General features: G+C 46.6%; 1 protein-coding gene across 1 annotated transcript in view; it reads right to left on the bottom strand.

The window, feature by feature from the left end:
• TNFSF15 (TNF superfamily member 15) overlaps positions 1-18,436 on the bottom strand; it is a 52,284-nt gene that overhangs the window by 23,833 nt on the left and 10,015 nt on the right. The window contains exon 2 of the mRNA XM_080402308.1: positions 61-9,220. The gene's annotated coding sequence lies outside the window, so the exon portion shown is untranslated. The remainder of the gene's footprint in view (positions 1-60; positions 9,221-18,436) is intronic.

Below are 18,436 nucleotides of genomic sequence, written 5' to 3' on the forward strand. Positions count from 1 at the left end.
CCGAGTGTGGGAAGGCACCGCCACACACACACCCTCCCTCCCAAGGAATGCACCGCCTACAATAGAAACCTAGCTCAGGGAGAGAGCACGGCGGCTCCCCGAGCTCCCCGAGGTGCCTGCTGCCGTCTGGCTTTTTTCCCCCTCTCGCCGTGCAGAAGGAAGCTAGGAAAGTCCCAGTGGGTGGAACCAGGATAAACCCCGCTGCTGGGATGGATAGGTTTGAAAGCTTTTCCGCATGGCAAAGGGAACATGAAACCAATGGGAGTGAAAGTGAGAAGCAGGGGGAGAGCGAGAGCAAGCGGCAGAGGCGAGCGGCTGGTGGCCCAGAGCCCAGCACTTGCAGCAGAGCCCGGGAAGAAAACAGGAGAGCCTCTTAGGGAATTGCAAGACCCCAAAGAAGGAGCTTGGTTCTCTGTAATGTTTCTCCGTTCCTATGTGTTAGCAGAATTTGCAGCGGGCTGCAGGTTGCTCGACGTATCTTGTGCATCAAAGAGTCCAGCCAGGCCTGAGCAGGGTGTTCGGCCACTGCGGGGCTCGTCTCCAACCCCCTTGTAGTGGTGTTTTCACATGAGCCGGTTATCAGTGCCTCAAAAAGCCATGACTATTGCACTTATATAATGCTATTGCACAAAAAGCCGTGACTATCGCACAAAAATGTATGCCATCTTACTTTATTGATAGCTGCAATCTCTGATGAAAGGGCCTGTCACCTACTGACCACCTCAGGAGCTGCTCAGGGACTGATTTAGGAGAAAGAAGCTCAGATGGCAGCTGGTGTCGGGCTCGAAGGGGCTCCCTTTTGCCCAAGAAAGGCTAGTTGCATGCCTACAGCAGCAGCCCACCCTCCATACCCTGGCTTTGCCAGCGTCTAGGAAGGAGTCATCACTGGAGATGTTGCCATGTGGACTTATCCAGATTGTTGAAACTGGATTTTTTTTTTTCCTGGGAAAACATCATTCTCATCAAAACTGAAAGTGTCTTTGATTTATACATGCACACACACTGGTGTGCAGAAACTTCTCCTTTTTCCCTGGGTAGAGAAACAGGGTGGAAACTTACTTAGTTTTTAGTGAAAGAGCAAAAAGGTTTGGATTCCCCCACCCCTCCATGAAAAACATTTCAGATTTGTGTTACTACAAAACAATATCAGAGAAACACATTTTCTCATGTCCAGTCTGCCTACAACCCCCACCGATAAAAATGCAGCCGGTTGTCATCACTGACACTTTGATGACGCTGCCGGGAACCTCCCTGTGACAATAGTCTGATGCAGCTTTGGATAGCGGAAATCTGGATAGATAGAAAGATTGACAGAAAGCGGAAAATATGCACTGAGCAGAAAGTCTGATTTAATTAGTGAGGATGACTGAGGCTGTCGGCGGTGGGGCAGGGACCCCTGCCAGCAGGCTGGATGCAGAACGGGCCAGGGAAAGAGAAAATTTGAAGGGGAAAACAAGGAACAGTGCAACCCAGTATGGTTTAGGGAGATGGGGCAAGAGAGCTCATAAAGCAACAAAGGATGCATGCTCTAATCTGAGCCAAGCCACATAACTCCTGTGTGACCTTAGGCTAGTCACTGACTTTGTTTCCTTCTTTAATTCATTGTTTGTTTTTATTTAAGCTGTAAAACCCTGAGGATAAGGACTACTCTCTGTTTTTATAGCACCCAGAACTGATTTCAGGGCAGGTGTGGCTCCATTTAGCATAAATTTAAAAAACAGAATGGGCTGGAAGGTGCTGCTAAAGTCAGTAAAAAGAAGATTCATAATTCTGTGGAAGTGCTGTGTAGAGATGTGATTTTTTTTAATTTATTTTTTAATTATTTTTTTTCCCCTGAGGTCCCACCTGCTTATTCTAGGGCAGAGTACTAAAAAGCCAATACTGATCTTTTGGCCATGAATTCCAAAGCTAATTTTATTTTCTCTTCATTGTGAGTGCTGAAAAATGCTCGCTATATATTCAAGGCACACGCCTCACAAGCAGCCAGCCACAGACATCTCCAATCTGTAAGCTACCAAACCTCTTGGAGGTTACTTTTTTTATTATTATTATTTTCAAAGAGAGGTCAGTTCTGAGTTAAAACAGCTCATAAGAACATTTATTGGCCTGAGACTTCCTGCAGTGGTGTGTGACCAGCAAAGCTTTGGCTGGAAGAGGATGAGTAGCCGAAGCCTCGGAAAGCGAAGATGAGATGAGCTGGGAACAGGTTCATGCTCTCCACCCGGCTCATGGGGCCAAGCTGAGAACTTGTTAAAACCCCAAGAAAGGATGCAGAAATTTCTTTTTCCTCTCCAGAATGCAAGTGCATCTGGCACATGGCGTGCCTTTTATTTGCCAGGAGGTGACTCACCTGGAGGGCTCAGCAAGGCAGCTTCACGGCAACCAGAATGCGGCTGAGTCTGCGAGCCGCTGGGCCAGCGTGGGGCTCGGGTGGCCACGGTGGCTGTGCCACATCATGCCAGGCACCCCTGCCTGGGGCACAGCCCCTGGCCACACAGCAGCCATGGGGACCTTCGGTGGCCACTATGGCCTCATCTGTCCCCTGGACGGAGCTGGCAGGGGCAGTCCTGCTCGGCTGCCATGGCACTCTTCGCCTTTCTCCCGCTGCTCCCCACTTTCCCCAGCTGAGCTCTGGGCCCTGACTGGGGGGCACATTCTGCTCGTGTCAGACATGTCGGTGATCCTTGACTAATTTCTACTGAATAGAGAAATGTGCGAGGGTTCCCAGTGCAGCTCACCTCTGCAGTTTAACAGGTTTACAGAGGGCAGGTGTTTTACTGTGGAGTTAAACATACGGGACTTAGAGATGTTTTTAAAGAGAAGAAAAAGACTACATGCTTTTGTATGACATGTATGAGAGCATTTTGGCTGAGGTCAAGTCAGCTGAATCATGTGTATAGTGAAGATAAAGCAGTATACACGAGGGTGGCTGGTATTACAGGTATTTCTGTCTAGCATGCAGGATCGTTAGCATATTGCATCTTTATTCATTCCTTGTCTACGTCAGGTAATGGATGTGGTTTTAGTTTTTAAGCTTGCAGTGAGTATGGGGACAAAAGTAATTTAGCATTCAAAGATAAGAGTTTTCAAAGTTATTTTTGTTTGCTATGTTCAGAATGGTTAATGTTTTATCTGCAAGGTTTCTAGCTGAATCCTGTGAGATTCCCCTTAGAAAGACAAACCACAGAGCATCCTTCAGCTGGGAGGAGAGGGGGAACCGGGACGTGGTATTTGCTCCTCTAAATCTTGTCATATCTTTCCTGCTCAGTGTTTCACCAAGTCGTCAGGAGTCTCCCACCAAAGATGTCATGTGTACAGAGATGCAGCATGGATAGATTGTAGCTGGTGCTGAGCACTCTCAGCACCATCCATGACTTCCCAGGTTGGCGTTGCATCCTTCCCTCTTGCTGCTGCTGCCTCGACACTGTGGCTGTTGGTTGCTGGCGGTGGTTGGTGGTTGCTCCTCACTGTGCTCTGCTGTGGCTGCGTGGGGGGCAATGGGCGATGCCTGCTGCTGCCAGCCCATGGCTGGGGCCAGGCAGGGGGAACGCTGAAAGCAGGGAAAGATAGTGGTGTGGAAATTTCTACTACACCAGGGTCAGCCCATGGGCATCAGACAAATTGAAGTGCTGCTGGTTGTGGTTGCTGAGAACAGCAGGGCTGGGGGGATGGGCAGAGGGATGGAGGCTCATCTTAGCATGACCACCACCACCTTGGAAGAGGAACCGTGACTTCTGTTGTGCACAAGCGTTGTGGGAGGGTTTTGCCATAGGCATGGTCAGGTACGGGTATGTGTCAGGAGGGGCTTTTCAGGTCAGTCATTACTCTTACGCAACTCCTGACCACCAATAAGCAGAAGTAGGATGTAACCGGTCACTATGTGGAAATGTTACCCAGTTAGACTGGGTTTGTCACCAGACAGGAGATGGGGACCAGCTCCTTGAGCTGCCCCTCGCTAGGGGATGACGTGTGACGGGAAGGAGTAGGAGGGTGCAGGAGGGTACAGGATGGTTCCCCACCTCCAGCCACTGTGTCCTTGCCATGACCTCCCACCTCTCTGCTGCTGAAATCCTCCTCCTGCCACATGGCGCAGGTCCTGTGAGGATGTTTCCCCTCCCACACACACCAAGTGAGACAATCAGCTGGGTGGTACTCCCGTGGTGTCAGAAGCTGCAGGAATGTCATGGCCCAAAGGCGTGCTGCTCCCATGTCCTTGGCTCCAGCCCAAGGCTGCGGAGGAGGCAGGGGCTGTGAGATGGGAGCTGCACCAAGGCAGGGACTCCGGGAGAACCTTTCAGGGTGAATCCTGGTCTATCCCCTTGTGTATGATGTTGCAAGGTGCTTGTCAGTATGATGTAGACAGCCTCAAATTTCTTGAATCTGAAGTGGCTGCACTGAGCACCGCATTTGTTTGCCGTGCTGAACCGCTTCACCTTCTACTGCTGCTGCCAGCAGATTTTTTCCCAGCAGCGAAACCCCAGGTGAGACACAGGGAGACCAGAGCTTTAGTCTCTTCTGGTGCCCAAGTAAGCTTTCTTTGCCCCTCTGCTTTTACTTCAAGGAGAGAAAGGCAAATAATACACAGGATACTTTGCACTGTACTGGACTTGTATTGAGTGCGCTGGGGCAAAGTGGGATGGATTAAGGGGAGCATAAAGGCACAAGGACTCCTAGAATGCTTTGATGCGATGTCTTGAGCAAAAGGACCAAAATCCAGCATGATCCCAGGGCTATGTAGACCCTGGAAGAACTCAGCCTCTGTTTGTGGGTAGATTTCTCACCAGGGAGACTAGTTGGTTTGCCCAAGACTGAAGCCCAGGACGGAGTAACGTGTACAGTGAGTGTTTAGGTGACTAAGGAATAAGGTTGGGGCATGACACAGGGAAGAACCAACTCGACAACGGAGAGCACCTTAGTGTCTACCTTGATCTTCAAGACACTAAGATCACCTTTGTCACTCTCTTCAAATCTCTCTTGAAGCCAAAGAGGTCAGGTGCAGAGATCCCTAGCTCTCATCTAAGATAACTCTCTGCATCTGACCAAGGTATTTTGCTTCTAGCACGTACTTAAGAGTTGTTGCAGCTCAGCAACACAAGGTGGTTTATTCTCTTGGCAGTTAATTTCTGGTGATCTGAAACCATTTCACTGTCTTCACTCCTTCCTTTTATTTATACTTCTTCTCCCGATAGATTTCCCAGGATCAGAGATAAGGAGGAAAGCTCATCATAAATAAACAGTGGAAAACATTGTTCTGTCAACCAAAAAGATCATTTACATTTGCCATAGCTGAAGCCCAGATGATTACAGAGCTAAGAAAAGTATTCTTAGCCAAACTCCAGGAGGCAAGGTTTTCAAAAAGGTACTGTGGGGCAGATGCCCTACTTCTGACCCCATTGGTACAGGTCAGTTGAAATCAGTGAGTGACACCAGTGCACGTGAGTTGAGGATGGACTTTCCCCACTGCTGTTCGGGTGAGAGTCACACAACGTGCCTGTGCCTGGGTGCATGGTCTGAACTCTGTATCCTCGTGCATGAGGATACAGACAGCAGCAGGAAATAATATAATCAGGTCAGATGTATAACGCTTTTTTTCCTGGACTGAGTACAAGGTGTGTTTGCAGAGACACTGCTCATTCCCTTCCGTTGCTGGAGCGGTGTCTTGCTCAGGTTTTGCAAAAATGCATTTGTATTGTTGGGGACAGGTTAGGTGCCCATTTTCCCGTCTGTCTCAGTGCATATAAGGAAGCTGGCTCTGTAAAGTGTTCCCTTCATGAATCCAAGGGTTTGTTTTCCTCCTTACTGCAGACGGTCCCTAGGAAATGGTCCAGTGAAGCAGAGCTCTTGACTCGGCACCAGCCTCCTGCTCTACGTGCTTGTGAGTCTGTCAGAAGCAAACACAGCTAGTGGTTGTCTAAACATCGCGAGGTTGCTGAGGATACATGAAACACCACCAGTGATGCAGGTTTCTGTGTGGCAAACACAAATAAAGAAAATCTGATTATACAGTGCAGTTCCTGGTTATTTCGTAGAAAGGATTATATGGCATGGATTGGGGGAAGAATGACTTTGTCATTGTCTTCCTTTTATATGTTGCAGCTGGACTTTCCTATTGCCTCCTCCAGGAACAATGCAGCCCAGGAACTGGCAGGTGTGAGAAATGGGATCTTGGTGCTCACTTGCTTGAGACTCCAGATTTCCCCCATCAGGGCAGTGGAGACACAGTCTCAGCTCAAGGTCTTGGCCTGTATTGCCCTAATATACTCTCAAACCCTTGAGGCTCAGTCTGCCAAGCCACACTTTTGAATAATCCCTGTTTCACTTTTAAGACAGGGCTTCGAGTTTTAAGCTGCCACCAACACATGAAGTGCATGCCATAAAAACCTGGAGGGTAGGAGCAGTCTTCTTTCCCTCTAGGGATGCCCCACATTTCCTCAGACAAGGCCTGCTGCTCCCATAAGCAGTGAGTCTGCCAAAATAGCCCCAGGCATGGCTGAAATGCTGGGGCAGGATGGTGCTGGTGTGCCAAGTGGCATGGCTGTGTGCCAGGCAAATGGAGCCAGAGCTGAGCAGAGCCACGGAGCAATATCCACCGTTGCCCTTGTTCCTGCTTCTCTGAACCACAGGGACTTTGCCAAAGCATGAAGGAACACTTTCACAGAGAGAAAAAAACAGGAAGCAAATCCTATTTGTTTTCAGACAAAACTCAATGAGACAGAGATCTTTGCATGATAAAGCAGGATCGTAGGGAGATGTCTTCTAGATGTGCTTTAAGGAAGTTTATGTTGGAAGGTTTGTGTCAGATCCAAGTCTTTTCCACTGTATTTGTGGTTCAGCTGCAGAGTTTCTCCAGTGCTGAAAAACTTATTCACAAAGGAAAAGGTTCTGATGTCAGACTTGACTCAGTGGTACAGCAGCGGAGGTGGCTGTGTGGCCACAGAGTATCTCTGCAAAAGGTAGAGCCCTCTGGCTGAGTAAGTGCAGAAAAAGTTAAATCCCAGCTCTTAATCCTTATGCTTTGGGGAACAGATCATTATCAGTGCTGAAAAGGAAGGATGACTCTACTTGGGATACTGTATCACATTGCATAAGTCAGTATGGTCACGCTTAACCTCATCCCAGGTATCAGGCCCTGGCCAAGGACAGAGAGGAAAGACAAGTCAGCACAGATTCACCTGAGGATCTCTCTGTCCTGCTGTGCAAGTGCCCTTCTGGGCATGTGGTAGGATAGCCACCTTTAGCTTTTGCATCTGAGAGTAATTAATGTCACTCCATGCGCTGACAATTTCCTGGTGCTGATCTGACCTCGGTTTTCTCTCGAAACAACAGTGCGATGTATTTATTCATCATTTACACACGTCCTGCCATGCTTTGCTATCAAATACATTGCCCTTCGTGCCGGTCTCTAGTAGCCTTATGGCTCGCTGTGACAGAGGCTTTATGGACCATTTCCCACCAGGGCCAGTACCCTTCACTCACAGTTATTTTCAGAGCTCTCCCTCCTCAGCCAGTAAGCCAGACCCTGCTGTCCTGGGGTATGTGTGAGAGTAGAAAAGGAGCAGTTAGAGCCTTACATTAGACACACAATGGGGCTGTGACTCCGGAGCGTGGCCCTCGGAGGCTGGCTTTGCCTTTGGCACAGTTCAGCCACCTCGAGCCCCACTGGAGAGGTGCTGGGAGCTTGGCTGGAGGGTGGCATGGGCTCACCAGCGCTCAGAGGCTGCAGCGCTGCTTTGTACAGCTGGGGGAGGGGAGGGGAAGCCACCCGCCTGGGTCTCAGTGCTGGGGGGTTGGAAGGACTCTGAAAAAACCAGCAGCTTGCCCAGGAGAAGCAGCTGACCTCTTGTGAGTTTTGAGATGAGTCGACCTGTGGCCTGTCACCAAATAAAAGTTGTCAGTGGGCATCATGATACCAAGAAAGCACTTGTTTAGATGGACGGAATGTAATTTATAACTGTACAAGAAGAAACCCCAGTGAGGTCTTTCTCTCTCTGGTTTTGGGCAGGATGCCCAATCTTCCACAGACCAGAATTTTACAGTTTATATTACTGGTGTGAATGTCTACAGCTTGGTTCATGCTGGGTTCTGTGAACATCACAGGAACCTGCACATAAATTTTATGATCAGCCTTCACTGCCAGGTCTTTACGGCCACCGTCATTGAACCAATTAAATTAATGCTAGGATGAGTTCTAGCATTACTGAAAATCTAAACCAGCAAGAGAGAAGTCCAAAGAAAGCAACATCTCCCCCCACCCCACCTCCATTTAAGTTGTAGAATTCCTTTCTATAGGATATTGTGGATGCTGAAAATTGACATGGGTTCAAGCACATCCTAGATGTGTTTGTAGAAGAGGACTTCTCTGTGGGGATGGAGAACTCAGAATTTCTGTGTCTCAGGAAGTCCTTGGGCAACCGGTGGCTGGAAGCTGAGGGAATGTTTTGGGGAAGTGTTGCATATGTTTGCCATGTATATCTACCTGTGCTTCAGGGTGGGGGAGATTTGGGACATGCCTGTGGAAATGCCCTCGTGGTAGATCTCCACACTGCCTGCTGTGCTGGGACACTTCTGGAAATTACTCCACCATGGCTCTCTGATACTGGCAACTTGTCGTGGCTCCAATGAGAGGAAATAGGTGGAGTTACTGTGCCGGGTCCCCGGGCTACAGCTGGGGGTGGTGTGGATACACCTTTATGACCGGCAAGGGATGGGGGCCCACACTGAAGGAGGACCTGCTCAGTCTGCTTCCTTCTTTTGATCCGTCTTAATTACACATTTCCTGAGCCGAGCCTTTCAGCCCACTTACCGGTCTTTTCCAGAAAACTGGTCATTTGAATAATACCTCTACGCTTTCCCAGGTGGGCTGGGGAAGCCTGTGCCCAGCTGGGCTGCTGGCAGCTGCCTGCCGCGCTTGGCGTGGGAGACTCCTCGCTTGTATCGCCCTTCCCCACCCTCCAACACACCCTCTCTGTTGGCTGCACTTCTGCAGAACCAGCTTGCCCACACAAAACTCTTTCCCTGCCTCAAATGGAATTAGGGATTAAGAAATAAATCGACTTCCACAGAGGCTGGAGAGGTGGTTTGCCGATGCTTCTGGTCTGATCTCCAGGAGCTGATCTTCAAACCGACGCGCTCAGAAACATGATGTATTGGGAGCAATGTCAGGGTGCCAGGCGGAAATAGTGTGGGGAAGTTCTCCAAGACCAATTTTACATTTCTAAATCTGTGAAGCAAACACACGTTTCAGAAATGAAGCGGGCTGAAAAAGGCATGAAGATTGTACATGACTTAATTTTATTTTTTTTTTTAATGCTGATTTTACCGTTCCAGCCCCCTTCTCTTAGAGGCCCCGTGTGAGACTGCATGATCTTACGGTGTTTTCATTAATACAAAGGGATTTTACTTCTATTGACACAGATTACTAACCCACCACAGGTAGTTTTTTGTTGTGAAGTACAGACAAGCAATTGTAGTTTATTATTCTGACACTGAAAAAAAGATGCAGGCACTAATATCAGCCAGGCTCCAGCTCATATAGTTTACCTTGCAGCGGGATAATTGCTTATTGTTTATTGATTCTCCACCTGTAAAAAATACCCTTATTTGTCCATGAAAGCAAATATTTCATGGTAGTGGACCCCAAATATTGCTTTGTAAAGATGAGAAACACTAGATTGTTCAGTCCATGACAAAGCATCATGGTAAATTCTTTTGTGCTTGAAAGCTTTCTGTCTCCTTTTTTTTTTTTTCTTTCTTTCTTTTTTTTTTTTTTTGGCTGAAGAGCGATTAATAAACACCGGGAGTGTTGCCAGGCATATGGGAGATGTTCAGCTCTTCCTGGGGGGACAGTGACTTCTCCGGGTCAGCTTTTTGATAAGTATGTAGATATGTGTTTGGATCCATGGAGGGTGATGTTTCTCTTTTGCAAAACTATCCTTAAATTTAGCCTATATGACCTGGTGTATGATTTGAGGCTAGTTGTCAGCCATCATTAAGGTTGTTTTCCATCTATCCATAAAGGGCTGACCTTGATTTTTGTCCCTGGAAATTGAAACGTATAAGCTGCTCTGTTGAATTAATATAAGATAAAGTTCATTGTGATTCATAAGGGTGGTTCAGCCCAGAGCACAAGACATGCAAATCAAAACAGCAGACACTGTGTAAGGTCTCATGAGCCTCCGCTGTGAGTGGACAAATGCTGCTGCCCATGGTGAGCAAAGAAAACCACGACCTCATACGAGGATGAGAGGTGAGGTGGGACTGGGGAAAAGAAATTACAACAGGAGGGAGGGCATTACTTTCGTGTTGCACAAAGTTTGTGGTCATGCCTTCAAATGCAGAAGTGACACAAATGTGAACAAGGACGGACTGACCCAAGCCTTCACTCACTTAAGCTTTGCTATATTTAATGCTGAACAGATTCATGTTTCAGGGGTGATATAAACATCTGTGAAATTCTGAACAGAAGAGAAAAATCATCTGAGCTTTATAGAATTACCAGGAGAATCTGATTAGCTCTACACAGCGTTTGAGTGTTTATGTGGTTTCTCACTGTGAAGGACTCTCAAATGCTCTGTTAATGGTAACTCACTGTGCCTCTCAGCACCTGTGTAGTGCCGGTATCATACAGACAGCTCCAGGGAGCTGGTGTTCGTGGACAGATTAGGCCTATTTTTCTCAGGCTGATGCCCCAAAAAGTTGACAGACTGTAGCTTCCCCAAAGAATAAAATGGTGCATTCCTGAGATGCACAATTTGGACTGGAGTAAAGCTGGGAAATTCCTCCTGGTTTTTTGACATGACATTTTTGCAGCGGGAAGTCTCCTGCCAGGACAGCTATGTACTTGTGTGCATCTCTTCCAGTGCAATTACTTTGAGTTTGTTTGCTTTGAGATCCATAATTTGATGTAAGATTTTGATCTGAGACTCATAACTGGAATTGTTTGGGGAACTGGGAATCCGGTCCCTCCGTGATTTGTTGGAAGAGTATACCGAACTGCAAGAGCATGCTGCAGCTCACGGTGGCTAGCTGTTAACTGGGACAGCACACAGCCGTGATGGCTCATGGTGCTTTCGGAGGGCTGGCTGCCCAAGGGCTGCCCAGGCAGAGAACTGTCTGCATCAGACCTAACTGCCGTCTATCAAACTGAGTAATAAGATTGGACCTCTCAAGGGGTCTGAGTAGATCACTGCTAGAGGTAGTACATATATAGGACTCTAGTACCTAGAGGGGTTGTATGAGCCTGGTGCTGGTATGAACTGATCAGTGAGGTTCCCATCACAAGAGGAGAGTGCTTAAGGTGGACAGGAGACAGGCTTGAGCTATGAACACATCTGGCTTTGTGGGCAGATGTGGCAGAAGGATGAGAGAGCAGTCTGGGAAGACTATCTGTGGAAGGCATGATGGCCAAATCTCACGGTCAGTCAGTGCAGAAGGACGTGGTGGAGGTTGGTAATGGCTTAGCCACTGGGATCTAGGTTTAGGGGGCCTGAGCTGGGGAATTGGATCTGTCACGGCCAAGAAACTGGCTTAGAGCAGGCTTAAATGCACCCAGAAAAAGCATGCTCCGATATACACGGGTTTTAGTAAAAGTAATGGTGTAACTAGGGCGGAGTTGGGCCTCTGAAGTCTACCTCTTTGGGATAGGGGAAGAGCATTGAGAAGAGCCTTCTCAGCACAAGTGAAGGTTGGTAACACACCGGGGTGTGGCTGATGAGGCAATTCACTGAAAGGCATTATTGCTCTGTCAGCTTCATGAGTTGAATTACAACTTGAGTGGGTGAGGAAGGAGACTTGTTGGGACAGCCCAGCCTCAGATGCAGGCTCCAGGTAGGAGCTCTGTAAAGCTAATGTGTCTGGCTGCTTTCTGAGGTCAGAAGTTTGCTGCTTCTTAATTGGGCCTTTCTCAAGTGCCAAGGAAGTTAATGAGTCAATTCCTGAAACCTGTTGACAGTTCTGTATCCCCCGTCTCTTCCGCTGGGATCTCTTGGCAGAATCTCACCCGGGAGATGAGGAGTCCTTCACTGTACCCGCTGTTCCTGGGCTGTGGGTGTGTTCCCAGTCCATGACCACACTGCAGGCCAGAGCAAGGGCTGGGACCACACCGTCCCCCGAGCGCTCAGGGGTATGCGGGCATGGGCATGCCAGTGGGGAGGCAGAGCCACCGCGTGCTGCACTGTGTCCATGAGCCTGGAAGGGTGATGCAACAGTCCTCATCTCCCAGTCCTGCTGTGTGAGCAAAGCCAGTGAGTCAATGACCTCTGGGAAAGGTAGAATGCACGGAGCATTGGAGCCAGGATTTCCGGTGGATGAAATAATGGGTTTGCTGCAGTGCAGCGGGAGCTCTTAGAAGGATCACTATCGCTTAACACAGGATGTGACTATGCCACAGTCAAAACTTCAACCTTTTTGACTTTTGACTTTAAGACTGATCGGATTTCATTAACGCTCATTATTTTTGTAGAGCTGAACTCTGAGCTATAGCTGCTAGAAGAAGTTATAGGTTAATCTATACAGAAATCAAGCTGTAAAAGTCACATTTTTTTTTTTAAAAAGATTGGGATTAAAGAATTACTTGAGAAAGCAAAAGGCACTAACATCTTATTTTTTTCTCACTTGCAAGCTCTCTGGTATGGCAAAACCAAAAGAACAGTAGTTGAGGTTAAAAGTATATGGAGAAAATGCTGAAAAACAGCTGCTCAAATAAATGGCATAGTCCGTGCCTTATCACAAAATTATACCTAGTCCTATAGCTCCTGTCTGCACGCGCATCTCATTTCCCAGGTTAAACAGGAGGCTTGCCGGAGGCGTGCCAGAAGGGAGGTGGATATGTCATGGATAACATGCAGATCTCTTATACAGAAAGGCTGTTCCCCAATACTCTCCCATTCAGTTGTTAAAGGCAAATCACTTCCCGTTCTACATTGATCAGTAACGTTCTGTCTTTGGTAATCTAAAAATAGAAGCAAGGTGAGACTGTAGGTGGGGGAAAAGAATAATTCTATTAGGCAAAGTTTTCTGGGGTATAAAGGAAGAAACATGATAGAAATATTTTATGTTCCTCATCTAATTTCACCTTGCTACATACCACTATCATACGGCTTACACACTGGTACTTTAAAGTATTCTGTCCATATTATGAGATAGCAGTGATCTGGCCTTCCAGGAGGCACCTGAGACTCAAACATGTCCTGCTCCTCTGGGCGCAGGAGAGACCTTCCAAGGACATGTATTGTCTTCTCAGCTGTGTGGTGGGTCCTGCTACACCCAGCTTGGCAAGTGGGAAGAGGAAAGCTACAGGGGGTGGCGGAGGGAAGTGCAAATGGACTGCGAGTGGGCTGTGGAGCTGCCGTGGCAAATTAAACGAGATGCAGGCAGAAGGATTTTAGCCTTTTTTCCTTATCCTCTTTTCTGTCCTAAAGTCTCACCACTACCAACTCCAAGAATGTGCACCAGGACTTTCAGAAATACCTGGAGAACCCCGAGCAACACTGGTTTAGGGGCTCAGTTTGAAGTACTTGGAAAGGAATTGTTGTGTACAACTTACTAAACAGCTTTGAATGAGAGAAGTGGCACAAATCCTACCCTCACTCTCTCTCTCATGCTATCATAGGTGGATCAAACAAGAATTACATGGCTTCTCACAAATCCTCAAAATAATCTTTGCCCCGTGTTCTAGTCTCTTAGTCAAGTACAATTGCATGGTATTGGCTGTAGCTGAAGGACTAATGCCCATTTCTTTGTAATTATTATTGATTAAACTCTCCTTTTTAGTTGTTGGAAAGTGAATTATTGTGGAAAGCTTTAACATCTGTCTGTAATGTGTAATAAAACTCATATTTGCAGAATACTATGCAGGCTGCCATGCCATTCCCAGAAACTTTACCTATTATCTAAAATTGTGAAGTATAGCAAGTGGGGAAAAACATCCTAAATCATCTCATTTGCTGAGAAAAGCAATGATCTTAAGGTAATGAAGCTGTAGAAAACCACAGGAGGGTCATTGTGTCTTCTACAGCTTTCAGCAAAACAACCTTGATAGAAATCAATGGCCTGTGTGTGATCATTTGGAGCAGATGCTGGATGAAAGATGCCTTTGTGCTTCTTTCGTCCTGTTCCACTGGGTCTTTAGCAGAGCCACCTTTCCCACCTCATGGGAGGAAAGGAATGAGCTTGAATCACAAAGCTATTCCTGCCTCCCTGTCTAGGCTCCTCTGTGTTGTTTTTCCATTGAACTTTCCACCAGCTTTTTGAGTCACACCATTTCCCTTGCCTTCCCAAGTTCCTCCCATTCCCTCTTCCTCCCTTCTCCTTTATTCCCTGTCTCATTATAATAACATTTTGTTTACAGCACTGAATGTTCTCCCTCCATCCTTCAGTCCTCAATCCCAAACATTCAGTGTGATGTCTCACCACTGAGCCCTCTGGATTTTGCAGGAGTTACCTAAAGTGTTGGGGATTCAAGGGAAAAATCTCCCTTGATGAATCAGCTAGGACTGTGTTTTAGAATGAGTAACGACAGGGCTTTTGGGGTCAAGTGGTATCAGTACAAGGAATGAGTAACTATTGTCTTTAATGCAAATCACAGACCTTTGGTAGGCAAAAAACTGGCAAGTAAAGTTAGAATGGCTTCTCTCATGTCTACAGCTGGTTCGTTCTTTCATTTCCCTCCATGCCTTCCTCCAGCTGCGCTGCCACAGGTGTGATCCAGGAGGCTACAGCACCTCTGCTCTGCTCTCTTGGCTGCATGTCTCAACACTGAGGTACCAAGAGGGCTTCTTGCGGGTACCGAGCAACCCACCCCCATCCTCATTCATGGGTTTGAACTGTGCCAGATTGCTCACAGCAGCCAGCTGATACAGCCAGGCTGAATGGCTTTCATTGTAGTGCCTGTGCTCAAGGCAGGGAAGTCTTGCTCCTGGAAATCACCAGCGCTGCTTGCACAATCCCTGGCCCCACGGCACGTAATCACATGCCGTGAGCCACCTCTTGCTGAAGTGCCAGGGGACAGCGATGCAGCAAGCCTGGAAGGCGAGGGCTGCCCTCCCGCACTGGCGTGACTGGCTCCCCAGCCAGCCCAGCACTTGGGGTGCACTTGGGGTGCACAGTTCACATCCCTGCCAGGGCACGGCATTTAGGGGACCATCAACCTTGGAAAAGACTTTCAGAAATAGCTGGACATCTCTGTGTCTATCGAGGCTGCTGAGCACTTGGTCTCAGGATTTTTATTCTGCTCCCATGGAAAAGACGGTCCAGAATAACAGTATGAAGTTCTGTCACGTGTATGTCTCTAGCATCTCTGTAGCAGCATGTCCAATTGAAGGTGTTCCAGGAAAACTCAGCAAGGATTACTACGAGTGTGGAGAATGTAGGCAGCATAAGGCATAAACGTAGATGAAGTGTGTGGCTAAAAGATGATTACAGGCTTTTTTTGAGGGCTGGCTACAGTTACTACATAAAATGCCCTCAAGCAGAGGGAAAGGACAGAGCACTGACCTACAGCCTAAACCCGTGCATTCTGCACTGGCCAGTTGCTTTGCTTGTCTGGGCTTTGCATTTACAACAGGAAAACAAGAGCTAGGATATGGAGCTTCTGGTCTGTGAAGCACTTGAGGATTTCATCAGGAACTGTTATTACTATTATTACTAGTTTTACTGTTGCTTTTATTGTTAATATTATTGAAGTAGATTTCTTCAGTAAACAGGCACTTCTTAAATGCTAATAATGTTTTCACCTGTAACATTAATGTTGTTTCAGTTAATCTCTGTTCTGTTTAGGGTTGCAGCTGTAGTGCGGAAATACTTTCTAAGTCCTCCCAGGTCACGTAACACCAAACTTACGCTGTCTGCCGTAACGAGTGGGGAGAAGGGAAGCAACACAACTTTTTTTAGAGAACTCTTTTCTTGTTTGTACTGTTGTTTTATGTTATTGGGAAACCAGCTGGGCTAATGCGAAGCTGCTCCTTGGTGCTAATGCAGTGACACTCATCTGGAATGGTTCTTATGTAGCATATTTAGTTGCTTTTGCAAACTGTGCTTGACCCCAGTCAGTGAAATAGGTGCTGCAATGCTGTAAAAAGTCTAGCCGCCACACAATGGTCTCTGCCTTAATGCTCAGCTTTGAAAAATTTGTGTATCACCTCAGGTCCACTGCAAGACCATTTGAATGGAGGTTATTTCATGCTGTGCGCACAAATCCTGCAGCACCGAAGGATTATACTTTGCTCAGTGCAATTATAACGTGAAAATAAAAAAATGCACTGGGATGGAAACGCAGGAGGCTTGTCCAGGAACAGAGGGGTGATAGTAACTGCAAGGAAACTTGGGCTGGTAATGCTAAGGGAAATGTCTTGCAAATTAAGATCAATTAGCTCACAGATCTCTTCTGTTGGTGTGATTGGAAAGCCCTTCACTGAGTTCAAGAGAGAAATCTGCCTAGTTCCAGGCAGGCCACTTGCTGCCTTTGCCATGTGCTGGGATGATCAGCTCATTTGGCACCCAATTAAAAAACTGGAAATGGCAGAGAAAATTGGCACTATAGACTGAGGCACAGCAGAGCCTGCTGCTGTGTAGTTTGGAGAGCTAAGCTGGATTAGTGCAAGGAGGGTGAAATGCAAAACTTCCACACCAGGGCACATCCATCCCTTGACACTTCACTTTGAGCCATGTCAGATCTGGCCAGAATATATCTGATGAAAGTATTTTTCCTCTGGAAGGAAATTTTGTTTGAATGAGGAGGAGTGACGCTGCCTTTGTCATTATGAATAATCATCCATAGATTTCAATTATGTTTGATTTGTCATTTCAACTCAATTTGACTTAATTTTAAACTAATCTAATAAAATTTTTTTCTCCCTTTTGGTGAAAATTATGAAGCAGCTCAAATCTTCTCAAGTTAAATCTAGAAAAAATAAATCTTAGAAAAAACAAGGAATACTAATCAGGAGAAAGTTTTTAGCTTATCATTCTGTACTGGGAGATAACAAAGTGAAACAGCTGAGCATTTCCCACAGAAAGGAAATTCCAAGTATCATCTCAGTTTAGCAGTGACAAACTGAAAACTATGGGTGTCATAGCATGAGACAGTTTCTGTGAGAAAAAAAGTATTTTTTGTAATACAAACCACATTTTGTGCACAATATACAGAAGCACATTTCCAGAGTTGTCTACTATGTTTTGATTTCACTGGTCAGAAACAAGTGTTTCAGTTTTTTCCTGTGCAGTACCTTTATTTATCTTATTTATTTAGAAAAGATGTGTGCTAAATATAGAAGCAGATTTTTAAGCTGTTCCATGATAAATTTTATATGAATATGACGCAATCAACAGAATGTTTGTGAGATAAACCCAATGGAACAGTCACATATGTGTTGCAGTGATGTTCTTTCCTATGGATCTGTTAGTTCATATTTGTCATTCTGAGCTATTCTGAATGTCCTCTGAGGTTATGACAAAGAGCTGGGCTTGATCCCAGTGAACATTTTAACTTCTAATTATTAATCACTTCTCATCTGGCCTTCCACAACTTCTTCTGGAGAAGCCTAGATTAGAAATGGCTAAATGTAGAAATGCCAAAGCTTGGGTCTGAGATCAGACTCAGGCATTGTCCACACACATCAGATTTTCCAGAGGAGGATTGCTTTACCTTTTAACACTTCCTCCATACCATGTCAAGCATATCCACCCTCCTTGGCAAGCTACAACAGCATGAAGGCTTCTCCAGCTTGTGCTTGCAGCAAGCAAAGCTGGGGACAACCTCGTGACCTGAGCTGGGCACGCTGAGAGTACGCAACTTGCTGTCTCAGTGCATCTGCTGATACTGATGGGTGTTGATCTTTGTGTAGTGGTCCTCAACAGGGCTTTTGCTGGGAAATTTCTGAGAAAAAACCTCCTTTTTGGTTCGTATGTGGTGTTGGCCACCTCCTTTCACAGCTAGCAGCCTGCACTGCTCCTTAGGAAACCCAGGAGTGCCAAGACCTCTTGGCTGCAATTTTGTGTTGAAGCAAGTCACATATGGTCAGTCCACCTTTGAGGTCATTTGAGGCTTTGGTATGGTGTTTCAGGTCAGCATCACAGCACCCTTCAGCTGCCTCCATACAGATGCCACGAGTTCATGTCAGTGCTCCTCCCCACCGTTCAGCACCATCTGAGGGTGGGTTATGTCTGAGCTGAACCAGAAGCCTTTGTGCATCAGAAATGTCCCTGTGGTCACTTTGAGCAACATGAACTTTACAGGGAGAACACTTCATGACAGCCACCCATTCACATTTGCTGAAGGAAATGCTCTGGGGACAAAGCTGATGAGCACAGTGTGCTAGGAATTTATCTGGCCACTAGTGAGGCTGCTGGTTATGATTAACACATATCAGAAAATCGACTAAGAAAAATCAGAAAATGATTAAGAAAAATCAGAAAATGATTAAGAAAAATTAAAATTTTC

The sequence above is a fragment of the Falco punctatus genome (assembly GCF_963210335.1).
Source record: "Falco punctatus genome assembly, chromosome: 9".
In the NCBI taxonomy this organism is placed as follows: domain Eukaryota; kingdom Metazoa; phylum Chordata; class Aves; order Falconiformes; family Falconidae; genus Falco; species Falco punctatus.